At 42.8% G+C, this 7500-nt stretch overlaps 1 protein-coding gene across 1 annotated transcript in view; it reads right to left on the minus strand.

Annotated features, from left to right (window-relative positions):
* LOC122252344 (homeobox protein unc-42-like) overlaps nt 1-7500 on the minus strand; it is a 97921-nt gene that overhangs the window by 5266 nt on the left and 85155 nt on the right. The window lies entirely within an intron of this gene.

Here is a 7500-nt window from a genome sequence, read left to right on the forward strand (position 1 = left end):
TAAGAGAGATGAGAGAGAGAGAGAGAGCGAGAGGAGGAGATATAGATAGCTAGTAGATTAGTAGAGATAGAGAAGAGAGGAGAGATGATGAGATGTACGATGAGAGTGAGAGACTTGAGAGATTATGACTTGAGGGTAGATCAGGCTGATGTTTGAGAGACGTCAAGAGAAGAGAGTGGTAGAGAAGAGAGAGAGCAGCAGAGGAATTGTGGATAGCATATATATGAGAGATCGGCTTGATAGATAAATAATATAGATGATAGATAGATAAATATAAAGATAGATGATAGCATAGATATATAGATGAGGAAGATGCGAGGTACTCAGATATAGAGAACAGAATAGACGTATAAGAAGAAGAAAGAAGTTAGATAGTAGAGTATAGATAGAGAGATGGACAAAGAGAAAGATGAGGAGAGAAGACACAATAAAGAGAGAGAGAGAGAGAAGTGCATTATAGGGAATCGTGAGGGAGTGATAAGGAGAGAGGAGAGGTGAGAGTGGGAGAGATGGATGAGAGAGAGAGAGATGGAGAGGAGGAGAGATGTGTATGAGAGAGGAGAGAGAAGGAGCGTGGGAGAGGAGTGTGCCGAGAGTGAAGAAGATGGATGAGGAGAGAAGAGAGGAGAAGATGGTGAGAAGATGAGCGGAGAGAGAGAGAGAGAGAGCGTTTGAGGCGAAGGGAGACGAGAGAGGCGGAGAGGGGAAGAGAGAGAGGGGAGGGAGGGGAGGGGAGGGAGGGTGAAGGGGAGGGACTCGGATGGAGCGTTGTGTCGTTTGATCCCGTTACGTGGTCCCGTAGGTGTCTCATGTGTGATCTGGGAGGTGGAGTAAATGGGACTAATGATCACATCGCAGCTCTTCCTATCATCCGTCTCTCCCGCCTTTCTCTCTCTTTCTCTCTCTCTTTTCCTCTCTCTGGATCGTCTTCTCTCTCTATCTCTCTCTCTCTCTCTCTTCACCCCATCGTCTCTCTGTCTCTGTTTCTCTCTGTCTCCGTCCATCTGTCTGTCTCTGTCTCTTTGCCTCTGTCTCTCTCTCTCTCTCTCTCTCTCTCTCTCTCTCTCTCTCTCTCTCTCTCTCTCTCTCTCTCTCTCTCCCCTCTTCCCATATCCTCTCCTGACCTCCCTTAGTTTCCGTGTCTTTGCAATTATCTCTTTATGCTCCATCTATCACAAGTACAAGTTTTCTTTTTAACTCTCTTTCCCTCGCCTTTCTCTCCAATCTCATTTCGTCTTCCTTCCTTTATCACTTATCCATGTGCATACTTTATCCAAATCCTGCATTTTCTAGTTGCCTTTTCATTCCCGTTCCGTGATACGACTGCGTGCAGATAAGCAACTGCTCGGTCCGCGTATGTATATCTTTCTCTCTGTTTGTATCTTTATCTGTCTTTCTGTATTTGCCCGTCTATAGCTGTCTATCTAATCATATGTGGATATATATCTCTATATTCATTTTTTTTATATGCTTGTATCTATGTATATTTTGTATATCTATTTCTACTTTGGTTATTTATCTATCTATCTAGAAATATTTATTTATTCATGTGCAGGTATAGAAACATACAAACAAGCACACACATATAAGTATATACATACATATATATATATATATATATATATATATATATATATATTTTTTTATATATATATTTATTACTATATAAATATATTATATATATATGTATATATACAACCACATGCATTTTTAGATATATATTAATTTAATATCTTACTATATACTATATATATATATATACTATATCCTAATATATATACTGTACACACATGCATATATATATATATATATATATATATATATATATATATATATAGAGAGAGAGAGAGAGAGAGAGAGAGAGAGAGAGATAGACACACACATATATACATATATAAATATGTGTGTATATATATATTATAAATGTATATATATATCATAAATGTAACATTTCATACATAAAAGTGTGTAAATATAGATATAAATATACATATATATATACATATATATGTATATATGTGTTATCTATTGGGGGTAATATATTTATATGGTATGTATGTATATGTCCTATGCGCGTTGCATCCAACTGGTGCGCGCGCGGGCGGCGCGCGTGTGTGTGTGGGGTGTGCGTTGTATGTAAGTATGTGTTGCGTGTTTGTTGTCGCGCGTTGTGTGTGTGTGTGCGTGCGTTTGTGCGTGTTGTTGGGTGTGTATGTGTACACCGTGTATATCTAATATTACAACCCCCGCCATCCCATCCTATCCAGGCCTGCGCCCTCCTCCCCTCTCCTCCGTCCCCCCTTCGACCCCCCCTCCCTCTCCCCCCCTCTTCGACCCCCCCCCCCCCCCCCCCCCAGCCCCCCCCCCCCACCCCCCCCCCCCCCTCTCCCCTCACTATCTCCGCCTGTCCTCAGTCTCCCCTCGTGGGTAACTGTGAATTAATAGACTTGTTACAGCGTGATCTGATGGACCAATCACCCATCGCGCACGCCAGACGTATCCGCAAGGACTAAAAGCGCGCAATTTTGGCCCTTGCGTCCCTCCCAAATAAAGGCCCTTCCGCCCCTTCTCCCGCGCGTGCATTTAGATCGATTCGGAGTGAGTCGGCGAGTGTACTTGTCAACTCTCCACCTCGCCGATGACAAAGACGTATCGATAATTGGCCCCGCGAGCCGTTCCGACCCTTGTGCTTAAGCGACATTGGGATCAAAGTCATTTCTTCGCCAATACCTTTGAAGCAGAGGTTTTGTGTGACGTGTGGAGTGCACTTGTCGAATCTACCGAGTCATTAGAATTACAATAGCTCTACACGACACCCAATATGTCATCGATGGGGAAAGTGAATGTTGCAGGCACACTTAACAAATTAATATTCTCTTCCTGTGATCTCTTCGCCGTTTTATTTACACCTCTATTCCTCTTTTAAAGAAAATCCCATGGCGGGGATTGTATCAAATGATGAATCTTTACTTGAACGAGACGTGGGAAAGATTATAACTGTGTTATTCGGTGTAAATATTCGCTTGTTACTCTGCAGGTTACTGGCGCGCGGTGCTGCCATATGCGCGCTGTGTTCGAGGCTACCACAGCTTCCCCTGAATTATTCATTTTAGCCAACGTGGTGGTAGCGGTGGTGGTACTGATGGTAACGGCGAATGCGGTAGAGATATACATATATATATATATATATATATATATATATATATATATATATATATATATATATATTGTGTGTTGAGATAGTCGGGATATTATTTAGTTGAGGTTATGGGGGTAATTACGAAGTGTCATTAGGGTTAATCACATGGGTGGCACGTAGGAGATTCTCTCATTGCGATTGCCATGGGCTTGATCTCTAAATACTTCCTAAAGTCATGAAGGAAAAGGACAGAAGGCCACTGCATATATACTTACACACACACACACACACACACACACACACACACACACACACATATATATATATATATATATATATATATATATATATATATATATATATATATATAACATATATACAGGCATAGATACATAAATACCACACACATACACATATGTATATACATATATACACATAAATATCTATCTACCTTTATAGATACATACATATATATACACACACACATATATATGTATATATATCTATATCTATATATATCTATCTGTCTCTCTCTCTCTCTCTCTCTCTCTCTCTCTCTCTCTCTCTCTCTCTCTCTCTATATATATATATATATATATATATATATATATATATATATATACAGGTATATATGACTTGCGTAAAATCTTTGATCTTTCAGACCAAAGCGCCACCGAGTCCCCAGTGTTGTTGGTTTCCCTTCCCTTCATGATGACAAGGGTTCTTGGTGTGAAAATTGGCAAGTAAATATTTTCCTGACATCAAATGTACCCTTCCAAATTTTCATAATATATTAATGGTAATAAAAATTCATGAGGCGAGGACGCCACTCCGATATTTACATCGTTTATATTTTATCCTCCTTAACACACTTTGAATATTATCATCAGCGGAGCGATATATAGTTTCTCGATCGGCGAGGAAGCGAGGAAGGTAAACACGACGTGGCGACGAGGGTAAATAATCTCCCAAAATTGAAAACTGATCAAGGTCTCCGCGCCATAAACAACAAGGACCGGAATCGAAAATCACGGAGGCGGCGAAATCTGGACAGAGCGGCGAGTAAAGAACAAGATGGTAATCCCTGGAAAGAGCGACGTAAAGCGTTGATAACCAACGAGTGAGACAGGAGATAATAAGCCCTAGAGAGAGGGACATAATGCCGGGACAATAAGATAACAAGTACATTAGCAGACCATCCCCGTCTGTCAAACAGGTGTCGCCATTTGTCCCGTCGTCCCGATGCTCGCCTTTCCGCTCTTCGCTCGAAGTTGTCACATACATTTTCGCTACATTTATGCCGTAAATCCCCAAGAAATAAAAGTGTTCGTATAACCAGTAACTCCCATACCAGATCTAAAAATGGTAAATGAAACACAAACCTAACTGCTAATAGCATAAGCGAGCAGATGCGAACGAGAAAGCGCAAGGATACGAACACCGCGGTGTCGTGTGGTGTGGGCTACAATTGTTGAGCGGATTTTGGCTAATGAATAGAGATTTTCCTCTCTACGGACGGCCGGATAATGTATTTATATTCTTATTTCCGCCAGTCGATGTTTGTTGTGATCTGTTATTTATTGATTCGTCAATTTATTTGCTATTACTGTTTTTTTTTATTGTTAGGGTAATGCATAATAATGAAATATATGTTTTATGCACAACCTGCTATTAAGGAGAAAATGAGATTTAGGTTTATTTTGTTTGTGTCTGTATGTATGTTGGTGCGTATTACAGTTTACTATACGCGTAAACACAAAATGAATTTTGTCGCTGTAACCAACAATGTTGAAAAAATCTAAAATAAACATTCCATAGACAATAACTCCTTCTATCTATCCATTCATCCATCCCCCATCCTTTCTCCTCTTTTCACTCCCCTCCCCCGTTACATTTTCCGCCACGCCCCTTCTATCTTCCTTCCCTCCACCTCCCTTTATCCTCGACCCGTTCCCCTCATCTCCCCCCTTATCCCCAGACCCGCACCCCACCCCCCCACATCACGACAGGCGGCAGTGGTGACAGGTGGCGGAGGGGCGCAAGGAGATGCGAGCTGTTGCCCCTCCCTCCCCTTCCCTCCCTTCCCCTTTCCCTTCCCCTGTCTCTTAGTTAGTATCCCCCCTCCCCCCCTCCTCCCTGCCTTATTCTCTAGGCTAATACCCCTACCCCTACCCCCTCTCCTCCCCACCCTCTGTACTCTTACTTAGTACCCATCCCTCCCCTCCCCTCCCCATCCCCATCCCCTATTCTCTTGGCTATCACCCCTCCCCCTACCCTCATGGCCTCCTCTACCTATCTACCATCCCAGTACCATTCTTTCTCCTCCCTCCCTTCCCTCCCCTCCCCTCCCTTCCCCTTCCCCTAGTCCCTTAGATGGTACCACTATTTCCCCTCCATCCCCTCACCTCCCCTCTCCCCATAGCTATTACCTCACCCCTCCCCTCCCCTTCCCCTCATGTAGTCACAGATAACATGGCTGATTGAATAATAATCTTGGTAGGGGAGTGGGGAGTGGGGGGGGGGGGGGAAGAAAGAAAGAGAGACGAGAGAGATAGGGGGCCGGAGACCCGAACGAAAACGAAAGAGGGGAGGGAGAAGGAGAAAGGGAGAAAGAAAGAAGAAAGGGAAAGGAAAGAAAGAAGAGAGAAAGAAAAGGAAGAAGAAGGGCGAGAGATGATAATACGAGAGCGGGAAGAGGGTTAAGAAGGGGATAAAGAGAGTGGAAAAGAAGAGAGAAAATGAAAGGCGGAGAGAGAGAGAAAGAGAGGAAGGAGAGGATATGAATAGAGAGATAGATGGATGGATGGATGGATGAATGGACAAATGGATAGATAGATAGATAGATAGATAGATAAAGTGAGAGAAATAGAGAAAAAGAGAGAGAGAGAGAGAAAGAGAGAGATAGACAGATAGATAGATAGATAGATATATAGAGAGAAAGAGAGAGACAAAGAGAGAAACAAAAATAAAAAAAGATAACCTAACAGACAGAACAAAAAATAAAGATCGATAGGGGATGGGGGTGGGGGTGGGGGTATGGGGAGAAGAAAGACACGTGCGGGACACATGTTTGACCCGCTAAGAACATCCGACACGTGGCAAAGGTACATGACACTTGTATGGTTCAAGTGACCTCTTGTTTTTCCTTATCTGACTTCCTGTAGCGGAATTTCGTGTCATTTTGATTCTCTTGTTTTTCTTCCAAGTTTCCTTGCCTCTTTCGTAAGGCTTCTTGCTTTATAAAAAGATTACGTATATTGGCTTTTATTTTCTTCCTCCTTCTTTGTCATTACTCTCTTTCTCTTAATCTTTCTCTCTCTTTCTCTCTCTCTCACTCTCTCTCTCCTTCTCTCTCTCTCTCTCTCTCTCTCTCTCTCTCTCTCTCTCTCTCTCTCTCTCTTTCTCTCTCTCTCTCTTTCTCTCTCTTTCTCTCTCTCTCTCTACTCTTTCACTCTTTCTCTCTCTACTCTCTCTCTCTCTCTCTCTCTCTCTCTCTCTCTCTCTCTCTCTCTCTCTCTCTCTCTCTCTCTCTCTCTCTCTCTCTCTCTCTCTCTCTCTCCCTCTCCCCCTCTCCTTCTCTCTCAAACATCCTCGCACATTTCCCGTTTTTTTTGCTCTATACTCTACGCTCATCTGTTTTTATGAGTCTTCTTTTTCTTTGTCTTTCCTTCACTTTCCTTTATTCTTCATTTCGTCACTCCTATTTCCCTTTCTTCTTCGTCTATCCCTTTGACTGTTTCTCTCTTCATTTCTCCATCTACTGTATTCGTTGTTTTTTCTCCTCCTTCTTCCCTTTTCCTGACTTTTCCCCTCTTCTTCTTCCTCCTCTCACCCTCTTTCTCCCCTTTTCCCTCTTCCCTCTTTTTCACTCTCCTTCCTATCTACCCTCCTCCTCTGCCTCTTCTTTTTTTATCTCCCTATCCTCTTTTTTCCCTTTATAATTATCTCTCATCCCCTCCTTTTTTACCTTTCTCACTTTTTTCCCCTTCTACCTTTCCCCTTTTCCCAATATTCCCTTCTTCCCCCTTTTCTATATCTCATTTTCTCTTCCTTTCTGTTTTACTCCCATTTCACCTTTTCCTCCCCTTCTCTCTTACTTTCCCAATTACATTTTTCTCTTCTAATTCCCATCCCCACTTTTTCCCCCTTTTCTCCCTTTCCCCTTACCCCCTTCTTCCCTCTTTCTCCTTCTTTCCCTTCTCATCACCTCTCTCTTTCTCCATCTCCCCTCCTCCTCATCTTCCATCTCCCCTCCCCCCCCTTTTCCCTCCTCACCACCTCCCTTTTTCTCCCCAATTCCCCATCTCCCCTCCTCACCACCTCCTTCTCTCTTCCCATCTCCCCTCCTCACCACCTCCCTC

This window comes from Penaeus japonicus, unplaced genomic scaffold, assembly GCF_977035675.1.
Source record: "Penaeus japonicus unplaced genomic scaffold, GWHDUDI00000001_assembly GWHDUDI00000003, whole genome shotgun sequence".
In the NCBI taxonomy this organism is placed as follows: Eukaryota; Metazoa; Arthropoda; class Malacostraca; order Decapoda; family Penaeidae; genus Penaeus; species Penaeus japonicus.